General features: G+C 38.7%; 1 long non-coding RNA gene across 2 annotated transcripts; it reads right to left on the reverse strand.

Annotated features, from left to right (window-relative positions):
* Positions 1 to 7262: 7262 nt before the first annotated feature.
* Gm33450 lies at positions 7263 to 26993 on the reverse strand. 2 transcript variants are annotated; one of them, XR_001781419.1, is made up of 3 exons: positions 26811 to 26993; positions 25247 to 25446; positions 7263 to 8293 (listed from the first exon to the last, which is right to left on the reverse strand). It is a non-coding gene; the product is annotated as a predicted gene, 33450 (long non-coding RNA). The 2 variants fall into 2 exon arrangements; XR_383683.2 differs by having other exon boundaries at positions 26801 to 26993.
* Positions 26994 to 27218: the final 225 nt, after the last annotated feature.

The following is a 27218-nucleotide window of genomic DNA, read 5'->3' on the forward strand; positions in this document are numbered from 1 at the left end:
GCTGTAACAAAAACTGATCAAATGTAACTCGAGGAAAGGGGTGTTTACTCATCTTACAGGTTATAGCCCATTATTGACTGAACTCCCAGCAGGACTCAGGGAGGAACAGAAGATGGAAACACCAAGGAGAGCTGAACAAAGGCTTTATTCTACATGCATCCTCAACTACTTTTCTTAAGCATCCCAGTCCCAAAGCTGAGAGATGGTACTTCCTCAAATGGAATAAGACCTCTTAAATGACTTACCAATTAAGAAATGCCCCATAGACATGCTATTGGCCAATGTGATGTAGCTAATTATTCAAGCTTCCTCTTCCCAGGAGATTCTAGGTTTGTGGCAAGTTGACAGTTGAAGCTGACTATGTACTATTCCTGTCTTTCACTTTATATTTAATCACACATATTTCCTTACAAATTATACAGTATTTTCGATATTTTTGTTCTACTCTTGTTCTCTTTCTTTTCTTTTTCTTTTTTTTCCATTTTTTATTAGGTATTTAGCTCATTTACATTTCCAATGCTATACCAAAAGTCACCCATACCCACCCACCCCCACTCCCCTACCCACCCACTCCCCCTTTTTGGCCCTGGCGTTCCCCTGTACTGGGGCATATAAAGTTTGCGTGTCCAATGGGCCTCTCTTTCCAGGGATGGCCGACTAGGCATTCTTTTGATACATATGCAGCTAGAGTCAAGAGCTCCGGAGTACTTGTTAGTTCGTAATGTTGTTCCACCTATAGAGTTGCAGATCCCTTTAGCTCCTTGGCTACTTTCTCTAGCTCCTCCATTGGGAGCCCTGTGATCCATCCATTAGCTGACTGTGAGCATCCACTTCTGTGTTTGCTAGGCCCCGGCATAGTCTCACAAGAGACAGCTACATCTGGGTCCTTTCGATAAAATCTTGCTAGTGTATGCAATGGTGTCAGCGTTTGGATGCTGATTATGGGGTGGATCCCTGGATATGGCAGTCTCTACATGGTCCATCCTTTCATCTCAGCTCCAAACTTTGTCTCTGTAACTCCTTCCATGGGTGTTTTGTTCCCAATTCTAAGGAGGGGCATAGTTTCATGTTTCTTTTCTTTATTAATTTATTTTAAGGTTTTCTTCAGTCATATATTACATCCTAACTGTACTTCCCCTTCCCACTGCTCCTAGCTGCTCCTACCTCTCACCTCCCCTGATTCACTCCACCTCCATTTACCTTCAGAAAAAGGCACTACAGGGATATCAGCTTAGCACAGCATAGCAAGTTACAATGAGACTACACACAAACACTCGTGTCAAGACTAGAAGGGGCAACTCACGAAGAGGAAAAGAATTCCAAGAACAAATATGGTACATTTACACAATGGAGTACTACACAGGTATTAAAAAGAATGAATTTATGAAATTCCTAGGCAAATGGATGGACCTGGATGGCATCATCCTGAGTGAGGGAACCAGATCACAAAAGAACTCACATGATATGTACTCACTGATAAGTGGATATTAGCCCAGAAATTAAGAATACCCAAGATACAAGATACAAAGCACATGAAACTCAAGAAGAATGAAGGCCAAAGTGTGGACACTTTGCCCCTTCATAGAATTGGTAACAAAACACCCATGGAAGGAGTTACAGAGACAAAGTTTGGAGCTGAGACGAAAGGATGGACCATCTAGAGACTGCCATACCCGGGGATCCATCCCATAATCAGCTTCCAAACATTGACACCATTGCATACATTAGCAAGATTTTGCTGAAAGGACCCTGATATAGCTGTCTCTTGTGAGACTATGCCAGGGCCTAGCAAACACAGAAGTGGATGCTCACAGTCAGCTATTGGATGGATCACAGGGCTCCCAATGGAGGAGCTAGAGAAAGTACCCAAGGAACTGGAGGGATCTGCAACCCTATAGGTGGAACAACAATATGAACTAACCAATACACCCCAGAACTCGTGTCTCTAGCTGCATATGTATCAGAAGATGGCCTAGTCAGCCATCAGTGGAAAGAGAGGCCCATTGGACATGCAAACTTTATATGCCTCAGTACAGGGGAACGCCAAGGCCAAGAAGTGGGAGTGGGTGGGTGAGGGAGTGTGGTGGGGGAGGGAGTGGGGGACTTTTGGGGTAGCATTGGAAATGTAAATGAAATAAAAAGCTAATAAAAATAATTGTACTTAAAAAAAAGAATCCCACTAATAGACTAAAGTGTCAGAATGTCATATTTAAAAACAAAAACCCAAGCATGTGATTTTACCAAATATAGACTTAGGAGCCAGCCAGATCCTGTAAAGAAAGCCTGCTAGCTCAGAAAGGCAGAGACAGCACCCATCTGAACTTCCTCCCCAACTAATGTCCCAGAAGGAATAAACTAATTCTCTTCTACACTGTCTTCCAAACCCTTCCCAACTGATTATTTATCCTTTCTATTTCCTGTGCACCTACCTATCCTCCTAACTTACTTTTACTCTGTGTTGTTTTCATGTTCACTCCCTGTCAATGTTTGCTTGCTCCACCTACTGACCCTTAGCTGATTTCATTCAATCTTGTTTACCATACACAGAAAACGCTCAGATTAAAAGTGTGTCCTAGGATTAAGCCACACAACAACTAGAATCAGATTTTTCTACTACATAATCTCAAAGTGTGATAACAAATCCTGGAATGCACTTGGATGGAAGGTGTGTGTTAGAGATGTATCACACCACAGCTAAAGACAGGATTTTTTTTTCAGTATACAATCTTGGTATTCATAGTGGGATCTAATATTCTGGATCAGGAGTCCCACCAGAACATCAAGCTACAAGTCCATAAATATATGCAGAGGACCTAATAAGACCTACAGAGGATTCTTGATTTTTCCCTTCAGTCTCTGCAAGTCCCTATAATTTCTGCTTAGTTGATTCTATTGGTCATGTTCTTGTGATGTTCTCAACTTCTATAGCTCCTACTGTGCTTCCTCTTGAGATTCCAAAGAGGTTCCTGATGTCCATCTAGTCTTTGGACAAGGGTCTTCATCTGCTTTCATCAGTGCATAGATGAAACTTCTCTGTCGCCACCTGGGCTGGGCTCCAAACAGTGAATATAGCAGAATAACCTTAAGAATCATTTTGCTGACTTTTTTTTTTGACAGCACTGTTTGATTCTACCCTGGCTCTGTTTCCTGTTCATTTAGGCAATGTCAGGTGTGTGTTCCCTCTTTCTCTCTTGTGGTATAGGCCTCAGTTTGGAGCAGTCATTGGCTGGCCACACCCACAAGTTTTGTGACAAAATTTTCTAAACATATCTTTCAGGCAGGACAAATTGTAGGTCCAAGGTTTGGTGACTGAGCTGGTGACCTATTCCCACCACTAAAGCACTTGCCTGACTATAGAAGATGGCCAGTTCATGCTCCTCCTCCTCCTCCTCCTCCTCCTCCTCCTCCTCCTCCTCCTCCTCCTCCTCCTCCTCCTCCTCCTCCTCCTCCTCCTCCTCCTCTTCTTCTTCTTCTTCTTCTTCTTCTTCTTCTTCTTCTTCTTCTTCTTCTTCTTCTTTGTCTTCTTCGTCTTCCTCTCCTTCTTCTTTAAATTTTCTTTATTCACATTTCAAATGTTATCCTGTTTCCTAGTTTCACCTCCAAAGATGCCTATCTCCTTCCCCCTCCCTCTGCTCACCAATTTACCCACTCCTGCTTCCTGATCCTGATATTCCCCTACACTGGGGCATCAAGGCTCTACAAGACCAAAGGCCTACCTTCCCATTGATAACCAACAAGGCCATCCTCTGCTACATATGATGCTGGAGCCATCAGTTCCTCCATGTATACTCTTTGGTTGGTGGTTTATTCCCTGGGAACAATAGGGGTACTGGTTGGTACATATTGTTGTTACTCCTATGGAGCTACAAACACCTTCAGCTTCTTGGGTTCTTTCTCTAGTTCCTCCATTGGAGACCCTGTGCTCAGTCCAATGGTTGATTGTGAGCATCCACTTCTGTATTTGTCAAGCACCTGTAGAGCCTCTTAGGAGACAGCTATATCAGGCTCCTGTCAGCAAGCACTTGTTGGCATCCACAATAGTGTCTGGGTTTAGTGACTGTATATGGGATGGATTCACAAGTTGGGCAATCTCTGTATGGCCTTCAGTTCCTGGTCCACACTTTGTCTGTGTATCTTCTTCCATGGGTATTTTGTTCCCTTTTCTAAGAAGTACCAAACTATCCACACTTTGGTCTTCCTTCTGCTTGAGCTTGAACTGTGAATTGTATCTTGTTTATTCCAAGCTTCTGGGCTAATACCCACTTATCAGTGAGTGTATAACATGTATGTTCTTTTGGGATTGGGTTACCAAATTCAGGATGATATTTTCTAGTTCCATCCATTAATCTAAGAACTGTATAATTCTCAACTGAGGAATGCCGAATGTCTGAGAAGCACCTAAAGAAATGTTCAACATCCTTAGTCATCAGGGAAATGCAAATCAAAACAACACTGAGATTCTACCTCATACCAGTCACAATGGCTAAGATAAAAAACACAGGTGACAGCAGATACTGGTGAGGATGTGGAGAAACAGTTAGTGCTTCTTATCCCACAGTACTAGGACTCATTGCTAGGAGCATCTCCATAGAGTTCAGTGAGTTTCCACTTAATTAGTTTTCCAAATTGGACCCTCAAAGACATGAAAATTCCAGAAGTGTCTCCCAGTAATCTGTCTCTCCATCTGTCATCACCTTCTGGCCTGACCCCTCTTATTTCTGTCTCCACATGCCTGGAGCCTACCCTCCAAGTTCATTCTACTTGCCATTCCCAGAAATATTTTCTCTTTTGCTCTCTCTTTTTTACCTAGCTTTTCACATTCTGAGGATTGTAGCAAGAATATCGTTTACTTAACAGCTAATCTTTACTTATAAGTGAGTACATACCTAATGTGTTTTTCTGGGTTTGAGTTACCTCACTCAGGATGATTTTTTTCTGTTTCTAACCAATTTCCTGCAACTTTCAAAATGCCATTGTTTTTGAAGCTGAATAATACTCCATTGTGTAAATGTACAACATTGTCTTTATCTATTCTTGGATTAAGGTCATCTTGATTGTTTCAAGTTTCTGCCTATTATAAATAAAGCTTCTTTAAACATAGTACAGCAAGTACTGGGATGGAGTGGTGGCCTTTAGGTACATGACCAAGAATGGTATAGCTGGCTCTTGAAGTAGATCAATTCCCAACTTTCTGAGGAACCTTCATAAATAATTTCTATACTGGCTATACAAGTGTGTACTCTTACAAGCAATGAATAATATTCCCCTTATTATATATGCTCCTCAGCATTAGCTAATGCTTGCGTTATTTACCTTATCCATTCTGACAGGTATAAGATAGAATTTCAAAGTAATTTTGATTTTCATTTCCCTGATGGCTAAGGATGTTGAACTTTTCTTTAAGGGTTTCTCAGATATTTGTGGTTCCTCTGTTGAGAATAATCTGTTTAGACCTTTATTCCATTTTAGTTAGATTATTTGGTGTATTGATGTCTAGTTTCTTAAGTTCTTTATATTTCTTGATATAGGCCCTCTGCCAGATTTGGTTTGGTGTAGAGCTTTTCACGTTCTGTAGGCTGCCATTTTTGTCCTATTGATGTTATTCTTAGCTTTTCAGTTTCATGAGGTCCCATTATTTTTTTTAAAATACCTGATCTTAGTGCTTGGACTATTAGTGTTCTGCTTAGGAGGGTGTCTCCTGTGCTAAAGCATTCAAATGTATTTCCCACTTTCTCTTCTATAAGGTTCAGTATATTTGTGTTTACAGTGTGGTTTTTAATACACTTGTACTTGAGTTTGGTGCAGGGAGAGAGATATGGATGTATTTGCATTCTTCCCCATGTAGACATCCCATTAGAACTGCCCTATGTGTTAAAGATCCTGCTTTCTCTCTTCCCCCCAGCACGTATTTCTGGATTCTCTATCAAAACTCAGATATCCATAGGGATGTGGATAGGAATTTTTTTCCAATTCCAACCAATCTGTATATTTTATGCAAATATCATATAGTTTTTTTATTGCTATAATGCTGTAGTAGAGTTTGAAACCAGGGATAGTTATAACTCTGAAAGTTCTTCTAGTTTACAGGACTGTTTTAGATATTCTGTGTTTGTTGTTGTTGTTGTTGTTGTTGGTTTGGTTTGGTTTGGTTGGTCTTTCCATATGTAGTTGCATGTCTTACTCTTTTTCAATTGACTCTGATAATCCAAATTGAATGTAACTCGGCCTAAATGCTCTCCCCCCCCCCCTGCATTTTCTCTCTCCCTCAAATTAATCTATTACTTTTTTACCCTAACTCAAGTTTTTAGGATTTTAGTAAAACAGAGCCATGTTTTTTGATAGAATGCATAATGTTTCTTACTCTGTTTTTAGCAGAGCTTCTGATGCCATATGAAGCCTTGAACTGAATCTCTGCTGACTTCATTTCTCTAAGCACATGATCCTTTCAATTGTCAGTAGAATGGTACATTAAGTTCTGCTTACAGTAGTCTTAGATTGCTCTAGTCCAATGATTCTTAAACTTCCTCACACTTTGAATCTTTAACCTAGTTTAATAAAGTTCCTTGAAATAACAATGATGGCAGTGAAGGATATAAGAGTCCCATGAAGACTTCAAATGGTGGTGCAGTGGCCCAAACACAGGACAAATCTTATGGAAAGATGCTTTTAAATGTGGACTCATGAAACTGGAAAGAAAGTTGGCAGAAGAGAGCTCCACACAGAGACTCAGTATCTTTTGCCATGTCTCAGTAGGCTGCAAAGCTGATTAGCCATGGGGCTGTCATTACTGACAAAAGGGAGATGTGCAGGTGCCTGGAGTTCTAGCAGAACCAGGTCATTACTCAATAAGGCTGGCCTTAGGCCTTCCAGTCAGCTCCAAACCTTGGCATAGACCCATTTTAAGAGTGCTTGGCAATTCTGCTGCCCAGAGATTTTAGCACAGTAGTCATGCCAGATCAGCCATAGGGCTAACAACACCAAAGACAAGGTGGTATACAGTGGTCAGAGGCTCCCGAGGAAACATCTCCTTACTTAATAGGGCCTCTCTTTGCTCTATCAGCTGGCACCCTGCATGGAGCGGTGGCAACTGCAGTTCATCCTGCTTGCCCTGCTGGGACACCAAGAGTTCTGGGTAGTGGCTCTGCCTGTATCCCACCAGCACAAAGGTTGAGACCAGCAAGCCTCAGAGTGACAGACATAAAGACCAGAAGCAGGCCATGATGAGTCTTAGCAATGGTGCAGCATTTATTTATGGTGCTCCAGAAACCAGAAACCTTAAAGCAGACTGTTGACTTCTTGTAAGAAATACTTGCTTTTAAAGCTGCTTGGGGAAAAAAAATAAAACAATACTATGTGACACAACGCAACTTCCAACAGTACTACAATGAAAAAACATGTGTTGAAGAGGTGGAAAAGATAGAGTAATGGGCAGTGAATGTACAGTAGAGAGAGACACAGAAAGAATTAGAGATGCAACTGCAGTGACAGGTGTGAGAGAAGGCTGCAGTCGATGGACAACATTACTGTGGAGAACCAACAGGGTAGTGTACAATAGTCTGGAACTTGCATGGACTCAGTCACAGAATATGCTGCCTCACCACAAGATCTTCCTATATTTGTAGCAACAGCAGGATGTCCCAGATGAAGAATGGCTCATTTTCTGGATTGGGTATCGTCATAGACCTCCATAGTCTGTGGTGGCCATGGATACCACCTTGGTATCTCTGATGTGCTATCTGAGGCTCTGTTTAAACAGAAGATTCATGTGGACATCCATGGTGCTATAGAGCCAGGGCTGAGTTGATGTCCATTGCCCATTTTACCACCAAAGACCATGCAGATATCCTTGTTCTATGATGCTGCCTGACTCCATATCGTTGTTAGTTGGCCAAGCTGATAAACAGGACCATTTTAATATGAATGGGTCTGTACTGTGACCTGAGGTCAGTCTGATGTTAGTGGTTCATGCTGCTTCCTAGGAACATGACAGCATCCATGGTCTTACTGCATCCAGAGGAACTGTATTGATACTCATGACCTGTATTACCCCTGAAGGCCATATGGATACCCATGGTCTTTGCTGCCACTGAATCCATGTTTATGTTCATGGTCTGAAGTCTGAAGTCACGTTGATGTCCTTACTCTGTGCTGCTTCTGAGGGCTATGATATCATCCATGGCCTATGCTGCCATAGAGGGGCATGCTGATTGTCTGTGGTCTATACTGCCATTGGAGACCATGATGTCTCTGGCATGTGCTGATGCTGGAAATAATGTGGAAGTTCATTATGTTCCTGTTGACAGAAAAGCAAGAAAGCTAAGTTTGTTATGGTTTTGATGACTACAGACTCACAGTTGAAAAAGAGGGACATAGAGGGCCTATATGAAAACCCTTACCCATATTACTCAACCCACTAAAAAGTAATGGCCAAGAAAGAAAGCAATCAAAATCTCAAAATATTGTGATGAGGATGCAGAAGTGTAGCTATCCACAGCTGATGGCTTCTTGTGGGGATATGGGTGAGGAAGGACTCATTTTTTTTAAGCTGCTGGCTACCAGTAGTTTGATCCTGCCCCAGTAGAATGTAGGCAACAAAAATTGGACTATTTTTCTTCTTTTTAGAGGGTAACTGGCGTCACAGGAATGGGGAGTAGGTCTGGGATTGGGAAGTGAGTGTGATCGTGGTTCATGATATAAAATTCCAAAATAATCACCAATCATATTACAAAAAATATTGTTCCCCATCTTGTATTGACTCTCAACCGCAAACTTATTTTCATTGCTATTTTATTACTGCATTTTTCCTACTGTTATGAATCATAATGTTTTAGGCAACCCCTTGAATGGCTCATTTGGTATTCTCAGAGGGGTTCCAACCCACAAGTAGAGAACCTCTGCTTTAGCATGTAGTAAAATGCTTTTCAAACTTCCTCTGGTAAACTCTGTATAAATACCTATGCACCACATAGACGGGTTTATCATGTTATATCCCCACTTCATGCTATCAGTTTTTTGTTTATTTAATGTTCTTGTTTCTTCAACAATGTTACAATCAACTAATGGAGGCAGAAAGTCTAATTGTCTTCAAATATGAGGGTGCACACCACCATGGAGATGTTGTGATAACAGAATTATGAAAAAGAATATCACTAAGCTTTTATAATAAGATATAAGGGAAAATGAATGCTGGTGGTCAGTTCACTTTTTTATTCAGGCAAGTACCAAACCCACCATTTGTGCCATGGCTACATTCAAGGTAAGTCTCTCAAAGTCCTGAGAAAGGTACTTGCAGCTCTTCTTTTGACTATCAGACTATTAAAAACCAGATTTTACAGGACTCTAAATCTAGGAGAAGAAAAAGTTTGAAGTCTAGTGATAGTCATTAGAACAGGGATATGTCTCCATGAACTTTCAGACAATTCTGGCGATGTGTTAGACCCTGTGCAATGGAAACTAATGAGCTAATGATGGACTTGGCCACTCTTTTAGGGCTTCTTGGTTATGCATAGATGACCTCTCCTTTTCAAGACTAAACTTCTTAATACAGATTTAAAGAGTGGTCATGCAAGTTGAATAAATCTCCTTCTTCTGCATTTAACTATTACTGTAATTTGTAGTTATCCTTTAGGATGTATGTGACACACACACACACACACGCATATATATATATATATATATATGCAATAAAATTGATGAAAGAGTAGACCACCCATATGATTAAAGGAGATCCAGGGGGAGATGGGAGGGTTTGAAGGAGAAAATGGAAAAAATTAGTTAAATTACAATCCCAGGAGAAAAGTATTTTAATAGTCAGAAAATAATTATCCAGAAACTAATCAGTTAGTTGGCCCATTAGGACAATGGTTCTCCCTCCAAGTTGGACAAACATAGTTTAATCACAGGTTCTGAGATGACTGGAGTGACTTCAGAGAAGCAGAGTTAATACTGAAGGATATAATTCCAATAAAACTTTTTCATTGTTGTCTGTTGCTACTTCCTTGTGCCCAGCCACTCTGATGAACTGGATGAAAGGATTGGTTCACTTGGGTGTGATGTCCAGAGAGATAAACAACTTCTCCAGCATAACTGCCTTGGCAAAGATGGGCATAAGCACAGCTGGGCTTTATACCAAATCAAAAGAGAACTACAGGCATTTGATGATCAAGCTTCGAAAGCTACACAGCCTCAGCACTGCAGTATTTGATTTGACAACGAAGCATAAGCCAGTTCCAAGTCAAGATAAAGCAGCACCTACTCACCTCTCAGTAGAAAATGAGTAATGAAAAAATGTGTTTACTTTTAATGCCTTTAAACCCTGTCTAGAGATTATCCATATTTTGTGTATGTTAAACAGCCTTGTTCTTTCTGTCCATACTCCAAACACTTAGCCATTTTAGAACATCAGGCCCAGGCTTACACTCAGACTTTTATTAGCTAGGTCACAACCTGTGGTTTTAGACTGGGTTTCAGAAAAATCCACACCAGTATAAGCAAAAATAATCTACACAGAAAAGTAATTTGTCCTTCTCTTCAACATAACACTGAAGCAAAGCTATTACACAACCACAGGAAATATCCACATTCCAAACGGAAGGAGGGAGATCCTTGAAAAGCACTGATCCATGAAATTGTGTAATTAATGTACCTCAGGGTGACAAGTTTCTTGATTCTACTCTAGTTGTGCTTCCCAGAAATTGTTGTAAGTGATGTTTCAATCCTATGCTTCATTCATTTCATTCACTAGGAAGGTAATTTTTCAGCCCTTTTAATTGTTTACAGAATATTAAGATCCTGTGCAATGCTTTCTTGTTTCTGCAACCTAGAAACCATACAAAGTTTCCAATCAATCCATTTGTAATTAAATCCATTAAATAAAACCATACACCTGCCTCTCCCTGAAGTGAGCCTTTCTACATTTTAGCTTCCTCTACAACTTCTCTGAGAAAAGAAATAAAAAAATACATGCACTATTTAAATGAGACAAACTGTAAAACATGCTTTCTAAATATTAGGTTTCTATAGGAATTAACTTATGTGCCTTAGGATTACATTTTTTGTGATGTAACTAAAGCAATTTATAGTCACACTTGGCTAAATGTAATCTTCAGACTATGTCTATGAAAATACTGTGCATTTTATCTCTGAATTCTCTCCTATTTGAGTTTTAAATACAAGAAAATATGCATACAACTGCAAAAAAATGCCAGGCATAAATTTCTCGGTGTTTCCTCAGAACTCCTCTTTAAGATTTAAGAATTTAAATCTGCAAGATCTCTCTGCTTTTACTATATTATATGAGCTAAAACAAAATACAACAAAACAAAACAGCAACAACAATAAATCCAACACATTCATTAGGAACTCTTTCATTTTACTTAGTCAGATGAATCAACAGACATATCTCTGACATTCCACATCACTGCAGATAAGTATTTGTTAACTGTAACTAAACATGTGACAGGAGAACCCAACTGACTACTGCCAGGGGTTTGACGATTGTCTTTATGTCCCACAGACCCAGTTAAGTAACAAAGTCCCCATTTCCTCTAGTTTGTGGCCAGCTCACATCCCTATAGATGCCTCAGGGGTTCCATAATTATGTTCTGGACTCTTGCCATCCTTTTGTGACACAGCAGAACTCAGTTAGATGATAATCATGGACCATCTAACTTCCTTACAAAGTCATGAGATTCACCACCAATCTTTCGTGCAGGAAGACAATTCTTTAAAGCAATTGTCCTTGGAATCCTTAGGTACTAAACAGTTGAACGAGAAGAATTACGCATGAGATTGTAGCCCTCCAAACCAGTCTATCAGAGTTCACTACACTTCAAACCTATAATGAATCATTCACTCTTATGAACACTGTAAACCTCTCCTCCTAAGCAGTCAAGGTAAATTGAACATTAGAGAAATATGGAAATACTCTACCAATAAACAAAACACAGTTGAATAACTCCTGGCAAATAAACTGTAACAAAGAGTAAAGTTAACATCCCTGCTCCAAAGAATTACAAATCCTATAGTAATGACTCTTGATTTAAATAAACTGGAAGAACATCAAGACAAATAAGCTAAAAGGACAATTGTGACTAATTCTAAATAACTTTAGCAAGACATAAATACTTTTCCAAGAGATACCATACAAAGAGATGAATGAAATTTGATTTCAGATATGAAAATAAAATTCAGTGAAGGGCAAAACTTCTGATAAAACTAAATCTACATGTTGATGGAAATACAAAACATTATAAGTCATACAAAATCCTTAGTTGGAAAACTCACTAATAAAATAATGGCATGCAATTAAAGAGTAACAGGTTTTACAGTCTAGGTAGAAGAAATTGAAGAGATTATAAAGGTTGATGACATATGTAGAAAATACAAATGGAGCCTTGTAGAAATATGAGATATTATTAAAAGATAGCAAACATAGTTCAAACAGATACACTTTATTCAAGTGAACAGTGTTGATCTTTAAAGGATATATGTGATTAAATAAAAATATCAGTTTCAGGCATAGAATAATTCACTATTAGTTATAGAAGAGAAATTACAAAGGGAGACTGACATCAACACAGTCTACTGCTGTTATTCTTGCCTGCCTACCATGACTAAATGGTAAGAACATATAGCTATAGATGCATATTGATCAATAGATATAGAGAAATAAATATGAAAATAGTAATGATCTGCCTCCACCCTCTCTCCATGTGCACCTTCTCTCTGTCTGCTTGCTTTCATAATTGAAAGGTGCTATGCAGGGCATGGGGAGGAAAGATATCAATGGTCTTAACCACCATTGCATTCTGTATGTTACAATAATTGCCAGCCAGGAAGGATGTGTTCACTGGTGCAGCAGCAGTGGTTTGTCTCTCATGTTATAAATAACCTCTTTCTGGTTTTAGTTAAGGCCAGCTCCACCAGCATAATATTATCATTATATACAAAATCACACACTCACACACACACACACACAATCTCTTTTCAATCTCTGTGTCTGTGTGTGTGTGTGTGTGTGTGTTGGGGAAGAGTTTGTACTTTTCTAGAGCATACCATTTTTGAGATGAAGAAAAAAAATTGGGAAAAGGATAGGGACAAGGAGATGACAGGAGAGCACATGTGAGGAGAGAAGTAAAATGAAATTAAGGGAAAAGTTTCTTTTCCTTATCTTTCATCCCATTATCCCATCCCCATGCATCAACGTAAAGAGATAGTGCATATCAAAATTATGAATTGCATTTTTTGGGGCAACAAATTCCTTTCCCTAGGTTTAGTCAAATAATAATTTGCAGATATTAGTTAACTAGATAAACAGTATAATCACTTTCCTTTAAGTTTGAGTCAACTGGCATGAACTCCATATGCTGGATTTGCTTTCTCTATGAGACAGGGCATTTGGGACGTTATAATTTCCTTTTGATTCTAAGGAATGGGGAGAACATAAAGCTAGCTTATTTCCTCAGTGTAGCTGCAAATAATAGTCAGAGCCAGGACATGACACTCCATATTCTTCCTTTTATTTCTATCATGCTTCAGAATACGGGGAATAAAGAGTGGGTCATGGTTCAAATCAGTTTGTTTCTCAATAGGACTGAGTTCAGTATAAAAAGAAAATAAATTGGTGAGACAAGAACCAGAGTAAGCTTCTGGATGTTATGTTACTCTTGAAGATTTTGGGAAATAGCTTAAGATTTTGAGGATCCTTTTCTTGGCATATTGAACTCCACTTAACTTTATAAGTCATTTCTGCAAATGTATTTTGCATTAAAAATAAACTAAAAATTCAAAAGAACAGAATAACTGTCGTTGTGCAATACTTCTTAAAAGTATTAAAGTGTTATACCTATTTAAATAATTATATAACATGTAAAATGATTTTAAAATCAGTTGCACACCTGTCTATTCTTGTGGACATGAGTGTGTTATGTGTGTATATGTGTGTACAGTCAGACAAGAAGTCTTTACACTAGGTGAGTAATGCTTTTTAGTTTAATTGGGTACTTCAAATAATACATTCATTACATTTGGTGCATATAGCTAGCAAATAGTGTTCCTCTGCTATTTCCATCATTAAAAACTCATTCTGTAAAAGCCAGGACAAAATGAATTATCTCTGAAGAACATTGAAGAGGTGTGTTTTCAAAAAAAAAAATATAACACCTATCTCAGATGTTTATTGATATAGAATTGTAAAATTGCTGAAACTAGGAAATGGTGGTTTACCTTTATACTTAAAGCAAATTTAATTAATGGAGATACTATAGCATTGTGGGCCATGTATAACCCCTTCTTGTGAATTATTGGGTAGAATCAGTGAATTAACAGAAGCTTCATTAAAGATTTTGGGCAAAAAATCAAACACGCTCATTTCAGTCAGGAACTGTATGTCTCAGTAAACACAAACACAATGGGATACAGAAAAAATGGGATGAAAAATCAAACATCAAACACTATTTCCTCTTTGGTTGTTATATTTCTGAATCTATTAATTAGGACACAAGGAGCTAACCTAGTAATATCTTAAAAATAATAAATGGTATTTTTAAGAGAGCAATTCTAAACAAAGTATTGTGATTTCTAATGTTACATTTATGCTGGAATAATATCAATATCAAAAAATAAAATTTCTTCAGCTCATATATTTTGTAGGGTATAGTAATGAAAGAATTGGTGGAGTATTTGTAAAACTTTATGTGTACAAAGTCATGGTTGAAAATCATCTTCAACGAATACCTTTCCAATGATGTGTGCTGTATAATGAATTAACTAAGTTTAATTTGTTTTCAGCATTGAATGATATCATAGAAAAGTAATCATACAAACATGTGAATATGTGTGTAAGTGTGTATTTTAAGATCTCCATGAAGCAAAAAACAAGTGTTTCCTACAAATAATTACTGGTTTTCCATTCTATAAGTAAAGAAATTGTATATATAGTATTTTCCTTAAATGAATCTTACAGCAGTGCTTCATGGTGTGTCCCTGGATAAGAAAATTGAAGTTCAAAACTATTTATGTACATTTCTAGAGCAGATGTGTAGTGGAGCTATGATTATACTCCATGACATTAAATCCATGCCACCAAGCCAAATCATATGATGAAATTATTGACAAATCAACAGAGGTGATTTGGTGAAACTTTCTATATATCTCCATATATGTATAGGGTTGCTATACATTATACTAGCAAACAAATGTAACACACTTTCTTAGTCTATTGATGCAATACCTCCCTAAAATTAACATACAGATTGAAATCCAAAATACAGATATTAGAATTTCTTATTTTTTTCACTAGTACCTTTTTTTTTTGCATTGGAGAGCATTTTTTGTTTGTTTGTTTTGTTTTGTTTTGTTTTGTTTTTGACTTTTGTGAAATCGTCCTTTTTATATTTCAATGTTTATATCATTACATCATATGAAATTGTATTCAGAACTGATTATGAGTTAAAGTAAAACGCCAAAAATTTGAAAGCAAATCAAGTATTTTACATTTTAACTATATTTTAGTTTGATTATACTTGACATTTCTCACTACTATGGGATAAAGTCTGACTGAATCAACTGAGCCATTCAGGCCATGTTTCTCCACTATAGCAGCAGGATAGCTCACTGTGACAACCAATGGATCCTGAGGGAGAAATGAGTAAGGACAGCAGGGAGCTAAGATACCTCCCATAGTGATATGTGCAACAAAAACAGACTCTCTAGGAGCAGCTTCTGTGATAGAGTGCATTTAATGGGGGAACAAGGGCTATTTAAATATTTTGAGCATATGTAAGAACTTTCAGGGTGAGTGCACACTTACAAGGAACAGGACACTGGAGAGGCCTTATTAGCATAAGGAAGAATTCCAGGTACTTCCTGGCTGCTACTGGGTTACATGACCTCCTCCTATGGGGCATAGATAGGGACACAGGGCTATGTGTGCCAGGAAGGAGAGTGAACCCAACCCTGCAGATCTTAGGACAGGATTTTGGGGGTTTGCTTATGCCTTGATCCTATTCTTACTTCAGACCTGCTCCCCACAACTAGCTCCATGGCTCCTTAGCCCAACATCTCCACATTTTGTTTTATAACAGGGAAGTATCGTCATAGTTATCAGCCTCTAGGTAGGGAGTGGTTTGCTATTGAACCAACACCTGCTTGGTAGTGATTCGGCAAGGTTGCTTGTTTGCTGTTTTAGAAATGAGATGAAACAATGGGGGTAGGAAGAGGAAGGTCCCCGTGGAAAACACATGGCAAAGGACAGGAAGAAGTCAAGCTTTCAAAGGGTGTGAGACCCTCCGAAGGTTGGAGGTACTCAATGCATAGAAGGCTCAGGGATTTCAGAGGAAATCCTTAAGTACCTGTATGTTTTGTTCCACCAGCCCAGATCCATTACCTGGAATCAGCATTCCTCCACCATTACAACACAAGTCCCTCTGTTCTCAGCAGTCAGGTGATCCCCCTCAAGGGAGTTATCAACTGCTGGAAGAACTTGGTATTGTCTGAGGAAGAGGCCATGGACTGGCCAAGCTTATCCTGGATGTCATCAGGCAGCTGTTGTGTCTCTGCCAAGGTTACCCTAGTGGCTACTGTTGCTCATGCTTAGATAGCTAGTCAGACAATCAATGAGATGCAGATTTCTCTTTCTCCTGTCTCTTCCTAACTGTTAGGCAATTTTAATTTCTTAGGACATATAAAGGTAAACCTATAGGGTCATCACTATGGTGGCACAAAAACCTTGGAGGAAGGAGTTGGATCAGGGACTGATTATATTGTGGCACTAATGAAGGGGGGTGGTTGACACATATTGTCTAGGTAATGGTGATATTATGGGACTATTCAGAATGGGACCTGGAGGAGGGCCCTATAAGTCAAAGGAGGAAGAACAAATTTTTAAAAGGGAATGTTCTGTAACTTTTCTATGGGTAAGGGCCCAAGAATTGAGAGTGAAATGTGATGTGAGTAGGAACAGCTGACAGTAATGATGCATGGGTCAGGGGGAGAAAAATCCCTGGGAGGAATTTGGGTGATTACTCCAATAGGAGGGAAGCACAGTGGCTTAGATCTCATTGGTGACTCATTTCCTGGTCCTGCTCTGTCTTTCAGGGCTACACTAATGTCATCTAAAGCCTCAATAGTCTCAGAAGAGAAAGCATGTTGGGAGTACAGTTCTTATCACATTTTAGGAGATCAAAGGGAGACCATAGGGTGCTGGTGAGGAGGGAAAGCCATGGCTGAAGCTAACTTTTGAAGGTTGAAGCCAAAAGTGCTTTGGGACCAGGCAAGAATCAGGGCTTGAGTAAGGAAAGAATGGCTTTAAGATAGCTTATGGATTTCAGTTCCCAAGAATGTGAATTTTGAAGTAGTTGTATTTTGAGAGATCCTATTTTAAATCCTAGGGAAGGTCAGGAAGGCATTTATTGAGGGACAAAAGTAGAAGAGTCTCTCCATACCATGATATGATCCATATAATGATAAATGTAGAGTCTTTTTTTTTCTATGTAGGACCTTAATGCTGGGGCAAACGCCTCTTCATAGATAGTGGGACTGTTGCCATACCTTAGTGGGCAGGGAGCACTCCACTCATATCATAAGACCAGGCCACAGTTGCTAATGGGAGGTATTGAGAACACAAAGCATTGGCCAAGGATCAGGTGGAGAGCAATAGAGATAGAGCAATCTTTAATGTTTATTGCTAAGAGAGGAACACTGCAGGAATGACAGAGAAAAGGGGGTAACCTCATTTCAGGGCACAACCCAAACTTCTTTGTTTTGTTAGTTGCCCTGAAATCTTTTAGCAGTTTCCACCCCCCTGAGCTTCTTTCTTTTTTCTTTTGTTTTTCTTTATTTAATTTTTTAGAGCACAGGAGTTTCCCACAGTAAAGGCATAGGGTCAACCTTCTAACCCTAAAAGCTGAAGCCTAGGAATTAGTTCACAGTATTGTGATAGTTCTTGTTATATTTAAATGTTTTATCTGTCCCCGTATCAATAAGGAATTTGAATAGGCATTTGTCATCTGTTTTTATGGTTATATTTGAGTGGAAGACTTCTGAGATGCTGGTGATGCATACAGCATCTATTGACGCACATTTCCCTTTTACGTTGAGGGCTGAGGGTTGTCCCATTTTAAGTTTAAAGGCTACAGTGGTTTGTCATCCCTGTAATAATGGGAGTGACAATCTCTCCTTCAGTAGAAGTCCTTATGGCATTGGGGACATACTATCTTGTCACTAGTAGAATTTCTAATAGGTGACCCCTTAGAGCACTTGCCTTGCCTTTGTAATGACCCTTTTTGCATCATTTAAAGCAAACAGCTTCTGTTTCATTGTTTTTTGTTTTCATTTTCTCCCTTCCTTCCCTTCCTTCCTTCCTTCCTTCCTTCCTTCCTTCCTTCCTTCCTTCCTTCCTTCCTTCCTTCCTTCCTTCCTTCCTTCCTTCCTTCCTTCCTTTCTTTCTTTCTTTCTTTCTTTCTTTCTTTCTTTCTTTCTTTCTTTCTTTCTTTCTTTCTTTTTCTTCCTTCCTTTCTTTTTCTTCCTTCCTTTCTTTCTTTCTTTCTTTCTTTCTTTCTTTCTTTCTTTCTTTCTTTCTTTCTTTCTTTCTTTCTTTCTTTCTTTCTTTCTTTCTTTCTTTCTTTCCTTCTTTCTTTTTTTCTTTCTTCTACAAAGGAAGCAACTTGTGACCATGCTGTCCCATTAGCCTAAGTAGTCCCAATCTATCTATCTTAGTGTTTAGCTTTGATGGCTTGGCAGACAAGTCTGCACTCAGAAATCATACCTTCCTATGTGATGTTCTTAAAACAGAGATCTTTGACTGCTCACTTGAAAATGTTTCTTTCTTAGCTAGTTTTAGTTCTACAAATAAAGTCAGAACTAGCCTCTTATCCATGTCAACATACAAGATTTTCAGGAGATTTTGCTTGGTTCCATCTAATCTTAATTAACTTTGAAGGAATCCATATCTTATTGGTTCCAGTTAAAACAAAAGCATATCCTGATTCCCATTCTGAGGTTGTCAGAATAAAGTATATAGACTGACTTAATTCAGCAATGAATTTCTGTGTTAATTAAATTAACTATTAAATATCCTGGATAATTAATAGAATCTCCTTTTCATATTTTTAGGAGCAATTTGTACTTCTCACCAAGGCAAAATTCTCTTTCTTTCTTTCTCATACATTTTTTAAAGATATCTGTATCTGAATCAGTCAATACGATATCATTCACACAATAAATGACTAATACCTTCAGAAAATTAAACAGCATTGGCTTACTTTACGCTTTGATTGTGAATAGTATTGTATTAGAAGTTTAGCTCCTCTAAAATTTTTTCTCCCATGAAGGGATAATGAGTTATTCCTGATATTAGGGAAGAAAAATAGTTTCCCATGAAGGGACCTTTAATATTGAATTATTATCGCATTTAGGAAATAAAACACATTCAAATGAAAGTCAGACAAAGAAGCAAGAAAATTCTGTTATATGCAAGCTGTGTTATCTCATAGTGTAGCAGCAAATCCTTGGCCATCATTCTTGGAATTTAGATGTTGCTGTTCTGCAATGCTTGGTCCCATAGCAGAAAAAGATATAAGCGACCTTAAAGCTAGAGAGGTCTGAGTTTCAGGTGGACACAGCCCTCTTCTTTGGGACTGCCTTTGATGTGATGATAGCTATGATAGAGAAGATTTGGAAGCCCCTTGTGGTTCCACAAAGGATTCTCCCAAGTCCAAGACACAAGACTGCTCACAAGTTTCAGAGAAGCCAGTGACTTTCCTATGGTCACGGCTTCATTTTCTCTTAAGGAAAAGAAAAATGGGAGGTTACCAAGAGGACTTAGGGAACCTGGCAAAGGACTGGGAGCCTTTTAGCAATGTCAAAACATAGACTTTTCCAGAAGGTATCTGCTACCCTGTAACCATACCAAGACCCACGAAATGACATAAAGTAAAAGTAAGAGACAGAAGAAAGAAACAGACTCTTGTCATAGAGAGGTGGGATCTGGTGGGACAGATAGATGTCCCAGGAGTGGGAGGGGATATCTCACTTTATCGCTTCCTGTGTATCATGGCAGTTTCCATGTGTTGCATTTGATGCCAGCTGTCATTCAGGCTCCACTTCCCACCCCTTAGGGGCATTATTATTAGCCCATGATCGCAACCATGGATCCTGGAAACAGAAGTTGGGTGAGATGGCTGGTAGCTAAGAGATGGCAGACAGGCCAAAGTGAGTGTGATGAGAACAGACTGTCAGAAGGCAGCTTTAGTGAGACAGACTGTTTAATGGAAGGATGGGGTTAACAAAGGCTATTTAAACCTTTAGGGGCTGGGTAGAGGTTTCCAGGGTGATTGTACCTCAGTGTCTGAGGCCAGGGCACTGAAGATGCCTCCTTAGCATCTTCAGGAATTTGGGTACTTGCTGAATATGACCTTACAAGGGGAAAGGAAGTTTAGCCTGACAACTGGGTTACATGACCTCCTCCTATGGGCAAGGGTCAGGGCTCAGGGCTATTTCCAGGGACATACAGGCACATATGGGGGCAGTACTTCTAGAGTTTGGACTTAGTATTTATTTATTTATTGTAAGGAAAATTAAATATTACTTACTATTTATTTATTTTTATTCACTTTACATCCTGCTCATGCCTTCCCACAATTCTTCCCCAACCGCCTTTCACTTCTGAGCAGATGAGGGCTACTCTGAGTATCCCTCTATCCTGGCACATCAAGTCTCTCAGAGGTTAGGCAGATCCTCTCCCACTGAGGGCAGAACAGTCTAGCCAGAAGAACATATCCCATACACGGATGTTGGAATAACCCCCACTCCAATTATTTAGGAACACACATGAAGACAAAGCTCCAAGTCTGCTATATTTGTGCAGGAAGAACTAGCCCCAGCCCATGTATGTTTTTTAGTTGGTGCTTCAGTCTCTGAGAGCCCTGAATTTCCAGGTTAGTTGACCTGTTAGTCTTCCTGTGGAGTTTCTATCACTTCCATGCCACAATCCTCCCTCTTATTATTCCATAAGAGTGCATAAGCTCCATCTAGTGTTAAGCTCTGGGTATCAGACCTGTATGATTTAGCTGCTTGGTGGAGCCTCTCAGAGGACAGCCTTGCTAGACTCCTGTCTGCAAGCTTAACAGAATATCAGTAATAGTGTCAGGGATTGATGCTTACCCATGAGATGGGTCTCAAGTTGGGCCACTTATTGGTTGACCATGTCCCCAGTCTCTGCTGTGTCCCCTATCCCTGCTATGGACAGGATAATTTTCAATCAAAAGTTTTATGGATGTATTGGTGTCTCTTTCACTCCACTTGACTTCTTACCTTGTTCCAAGTGGTAGCCTCTTCAGGTTCCACATCCAGCATGCAGGGCGTCACATCTAAGGACACCCACATTAAATCTTGGGCACCTCCCTTATCCTAGGATGCTGTCTCATCCTGAAGATGCCCCTACCTTCTCATCTCTATAGGTTGCAGATTTCTATTCATTCTGTTGGCCATCTGGTCACCCCTCCTATTCCTTCCCACACTTGATCCAGAACCCCCCCCCATTCCTTCCTCATCTCCTCCTCTCCTATCCAGTTCTCTCCCTCCATCTGCCTCTTATGAGTATTTTATTTGCCCTTCTAAGTGATCCTTCCTTCTTGTTTAGCTTCTTTTGGTCTGTGGAGTGTATCACGGTTATCCTATATTTTGTGGCTAACATACAATTATTAGCAAGTATATAGCATGGGACCTCATGAAACTGCAAAGATTCTGTAAGGCAAAGGTCACTGTCAATAGAACAAAATGACAGTCTACAGCTTAGCAAAGGATCATCACCAATCCTACCTCTGATAGAGGGCTAATATCAAAATTTATAAAGGACTCAAGAAGTTAGAAACCAACAAATCAAATAACCCAATTTAAAAATGGATTACAGAGCCAAACAGCAAATTCTCAACAGGGGAATCTCAAATGGCTGAGAAGCACTTAAAAAAATTCATGATTTGTAATAATACTCTACTATACTTGTAAACTGGTAAGAACCCCAGTTGATATCAGAGAGGTATTATCTAGTAACTGTCAGAAGTGGATGCAAAAACCGCACTCAAACACTAGGGGAAGACCAGGGAATCCTGAAGAAGATGGGGAAGAAGCATTATAGGAACCAGAGGCATTGAGAATACAACTAACTAGGACTCATAGTGGGTCACAGAGACTGAAATGATAATCATAGGACCTGAGCTAGATCCTTTGCATATGTTATAATTGTGGACATCTTAACAGATAGATGTAGAGGGGCATCTCTGATTCTGATAAATTTTCCTATTCTTGGAACACTTTCTTCCTATGTAGTCACCTTGATCTGTCTTATTGTAATTTGTTGTCCTATGCTTGATTGATTTCTATTGGAGGCCTTCTCTCATTTTGTGAGAGAAAATGGAGGAGGGACGATCTAGGCAAGATGGGAGGTGTGGGAGGGGTTTGGGAAGAGTGGATATAGGGAATAATATGGTCACCATGCAAGTATGCAAAGCGTAACAAAAAGAAGTTTATATGTAAAAATAAAAAGATAAATAATTGAAGAGATAAAGAAAGGAAGCCCGAATGAAGGATACTTCACAATTCAACAAGTCAGGAAGCACCATGATATAAACATTAGGGACCATCCTAATTGAAACACATCTCTTAACCACATTCTCAAACAGAGACACCACTGCAGTGGTTAATTGTTCACACTTCGGGGCAAAAGTAATATTTTTGATGGTAACAAATATTTTTCATTTAGTTAAAACATACTTACCATATTCTCTCCTATTTCCCTCCCAATCCATTTTATGTCCTTCCATCTGAAAATCTTTACTATAATAAATATTTTAAAGAGAAAAAATAATGGAAAAAATAGTATAACAATTGATAAAATGATTAGGGATGGAAGGGCGACAGAAAATTTTAGGTCTTGAGAACTAACTTGCATATAAACATAAAATGGTTGTCATATATTAAGGATAGAAAACTTGCTGAATTACAGTGATAAGGTCTGGAACAGCAATCCCTCCAGTAAAAATTTTTGCTCAAAAATTTATTTATTTATTTATTTTACTATTTGAAATCTTTTCTCTTCCAAATGAATTTTAGAATCTCTCTCTCTCTCTCTCTCTCTCTCTCTCTCTCTCTCTCTCTCTCTCTCTCTCTCCCTCTCTTCCTATTTCTGTGAAGAAGACTCTGGATATTTTGATCGGGATTGCTTTCGGTAGGATGGTGATTTTTATAATGTTAATTCTACCAATCAATAAACACAGGATTTTTTTTTCTATTTTCTTTTTCTAGTGACCTTTTCAGTCTCTTTCTTCAGAAGTTTGATGTATTCATTTTAGAGTGACCCAAAAGACCAGCAGTAAAGGTTCTGAATAGTGAGGTCATGTGAGACAGGACCGGAGATAAATAAAAGGAGACAAACACAATAGTTTGGATGAAGGGCTTGTATAAGCTGATGACTTATGTCCAGAAAGTTAAGAAGTACAGTTTAACATATACTACTCACAGGTCAAAATGGCCAAGTTGGCAGAAAGCAAAATCAGACAGTGTTGGCAAAGAGAGCCTAGTTTCCTCAGGATCGATTACCATAGACCAAGGACAAGGGTTGTGTCCACGACACCCACTCCTCAGAGGTACTAGCTCCACTGTCAGAGTATACTTTCAACATCTATTCCCAGACAAGGGCAACGATGTAACAGAACAGCCCCTCTCCTTTGTGTCTTTATATGAAATTAAGAAAAACAAAAATAAAATACTAACATCAGAGTGATAGCACTCAATCAATACATGTTATTTATTATTACATTTAATAAAGATGGAGTTAAGATAATCAGTGATATAGGAAGTAATATGTTTTTTAAAAAATCAACCAATTTTAATGAGCTAGTGATTGTATTTAAGAATTCTGGGAAACACAGTTCATAGGAGCCTCACTTATAAAATATGTGAAAAATCTATGTAAAAATTGCAGAGAAGGATGTAAGGGTCTTATTAATGACCTTGGCAAGAGAAACATATCAGCTGAGTCAGTGATCCATAAAGCCTGCTGTGAGGTAACCGTTACCTCACTGTTCAGAACCTCTACTGAGATCACTGGAAAGAGAAGATCAGTACTAAATAAAGAGGCACAGAATGACAGAAGCAACTGGGGAAGCCACTGTGAGAAATTTTGAATTGCTTTTTACTTTTATTTGCAGAAAAAAAATCATTATGAAAGTTCTAAATGTATTCTCCAATTATTACTGTACAATCTAATGAAAAAAAAATCAAAATGAACTGGAGAAGACGGATTGAGAAAGGACAGACTGAGAAAGGAATTCTATGTTTTTAAGATAACATTTTATTGTTTTATATAAACAAATTTCCTGTCAATTAGTAACATAAGCAACAGTATATTTCGTGTCCTATTGTACAAATTACATGTTATGAGTTTCAAATAGATTCATTAGGGATGGCTCATGTTCATTTATCATTAAAAAAAAAGTTACTTCCCTTCAAATAATGAAAGTTGACAAGACAATTGTCAGGAAAAAAAAAGTTCAGTCTATGAGTTACAGTCTAGTAATTGGCAGAGAAAACCTGTTGTATACTTCATACTGTAAAACAACACAGTGTGGGGTCTCCAGGGCTATCACAACTGCCTTTATATAAGCTAAGTTGTCGGTGACATTTGCCACAATGCAGGCATTACTGTCTGAGATGCAGTTCATTTCTCTTTTTTTTATTTTTCTCTTTTTCATTTTTTATTGTTTATTTTATTTATTTACATTTCGAATGTTATCCCTCTTCCGAGTTTCCCCTCTACAAGCCCCCATCCCCTCCCCTCCTCCCCGTCACCTCCTCTATGAGGGTGCCCCCTCCCCGCCTAGCTAAAGAGGTTTGCACCCTTATAGGATAGGTTCAGATTTAATGCAAAAGTAAAAATCTTACCTATGGTGCCTAATATTTTCTTAATCAGCCATCTATGTCTGTTGGTACAGAAAAAAAGGAGATGCTCTGGGGTCTACTGGATTCTTTGAATACTGGGATGTTCTTTCCCAGTAAGATGTCATTTTATGATATAGTTTATTATTTTTCTCATGATAGCCTGTGTTTAAGGTTCTAATTATAGAACTTCATTTGAAGAAATATTAAAAACTATTTTTACATATATTTTTTTACTTCGTTGTAAAAAACTCACAAGGAAAAACAGCACATAGTCAAACAAATTTCACCAAGTAATTACTCAAACACATACTTGCCTAGTTCCAAGTTTTACACATTTCGGTGAACTTCTCTGCAAACAGAATGGCCATCATGAAACTACTGGGACTTCAGTTAGGGCTTTCCACTCTCATTATCAATTATCTCTTTTTACTGAAAACTTATACAATTCTTATCATGTTTTCCTTCCACATTTTACAAAACTCATCAATTTCAGGTCTTCTTTCTCTCTTCCTTTAAACAAACAAACAAACAATAAATCTTAACAAATCAAGTAGAAAAAGAGTCAAAAAATAAACAATCCAGAATTTAAAAATAAATAAATTAATTAGTTAAAGAGCACAATAGCAGAAGAAATGTACACAAACAAACAGCTAAAAAACAGAATCAGAAAACAAAAGATTGAATACAAATACAAATATACAAAAGACCAAAGAAAAAATATCAATATCAAACCAAAGTTTTGTGAGACAAAACTCTAGAAAGAAAGTATTGAATTCACTCTATGTTAGCTCTTGCTGGGCATGTGTTATCCCACGAAGTGCAGCTCATATACCCATTGAAACTTCACTGGAGAAAACTGATTTTTCCTTTAAAAGCAGTTGTTAGCTGGAAATGGCTCTTTGTTTATGAATAGAAAATTATGTCCACTTTTTTTCTCTCAGTGCTAGAACCTGTACAGGCCCTGCAAATGCTGCCACAGTCCCTGGGTGTGTGTCCTGTTTGTAAGGCCTTGTTTCCTTGGTGTCTTCAATCCCCATTGGCTCCTATTCTGCTTCTTTGTTTGTTGGATTCCCTGATCCCTGACAGGAGGAGTTTGATGAACTTAGGATTGAGTGTTCCAAGCCCTGTCACTCTCACAAGTCTTCTAGTTATAGATCTATGTATTAGCTCCCCTCTGTTCCATGAGGAAGCTTATTTAATTCTGGCTGAGAAAGAGATTAATTATGAGAATAGTATAATGTGATTAGAGGTCATTTGACTGGTATTCTACCTTAGCAGAACAAGAGTATTTGGTTTGCCCATACGTCCATATTGTACGTTTTTTTTTTTGTTTTTCCCCATTCAAGCACACATGTATTCCATCTAACTGGAGTTGGCCTTAAATGTAATCAGAGATTGTTTGCTTACATCAATAACATCTGTGACAATATTGCAGCAGCATACCAGGTAAACAGGTCACAGTTGTAGATCACAGAAATGTTAACCCAGTCAGTGGTTTCTTCTTCCCTTGGTAGCATTCAAAGTACCTTCAAGTACTGTGAACACTAGTCAAAGAGGTAAGACTCTAGTAATAGATCATCACAACTTCTCTCATAATGAGATATGTAAGAGTTGTCTTTGGCAATAGAGTCTTTCCATACATTTATGGAAAAGTTTTGATGTTCATATACTAAAAAACAAAAACAAAAACAAAACAAAACAACACAAAACCCATGTGACAGAGAAAAAAAAATAAAACAAAGCCTAACTACCCTTTCATCCTCTTTCAGGATGCGTGTGCTCCTTTGCCTACATCTCCATCCTCCTCGTGATCTAGCACTAAACTTCCCCAGTCTTCTTTCTGTTACACTATCAGTGTTCTTACAATTGCTTACAAATATCCACTTGTACATTGTGGAGCTGTGAGTTGTGCACAGGCAGCCTGGTACCCGGTCTAACACAAGCCTTGAACCCTGGTGACCTGGTGGGCAGTGACTTCTGCTTGCATGGGACAGCAGGTGTTCGACCACACCCCTGCAGAGAGGTGTGTGGCCATCAGTCACATGGGCAATGACCCAAGCTCCTGGTATTCTGTTTGGACTCAACCCCCACAGTTACCTAGCAACAGTCAGGTATGCTCCTCCCTACAGTTACCTGGCAACAGCCAGGATAGCCCAGCCCACTATAAAAGGAGCTACTTGCCCCCTTCTAGCTCTCTTCCCTCTTAATCTCTTACTCTTGTTCCCTTGCCCCCACTCTCTCTCCCTTTCCCTACCTCCTCTCTCCACATGGCCATGGCCCGC

This window comes from Mus musculus, chromosome 14, assembly GCF_000001635.26.
Source record: "Mus musculus strain C57BL/6J chromosome 14, GRCm38.p6 C57BL/6J".
Classification (NCBI taxonomy): Eukaryota; Metazoa; Chordata; class Mammalia; order Rodentia; family Muridae; genus Mus; species Mus musculus.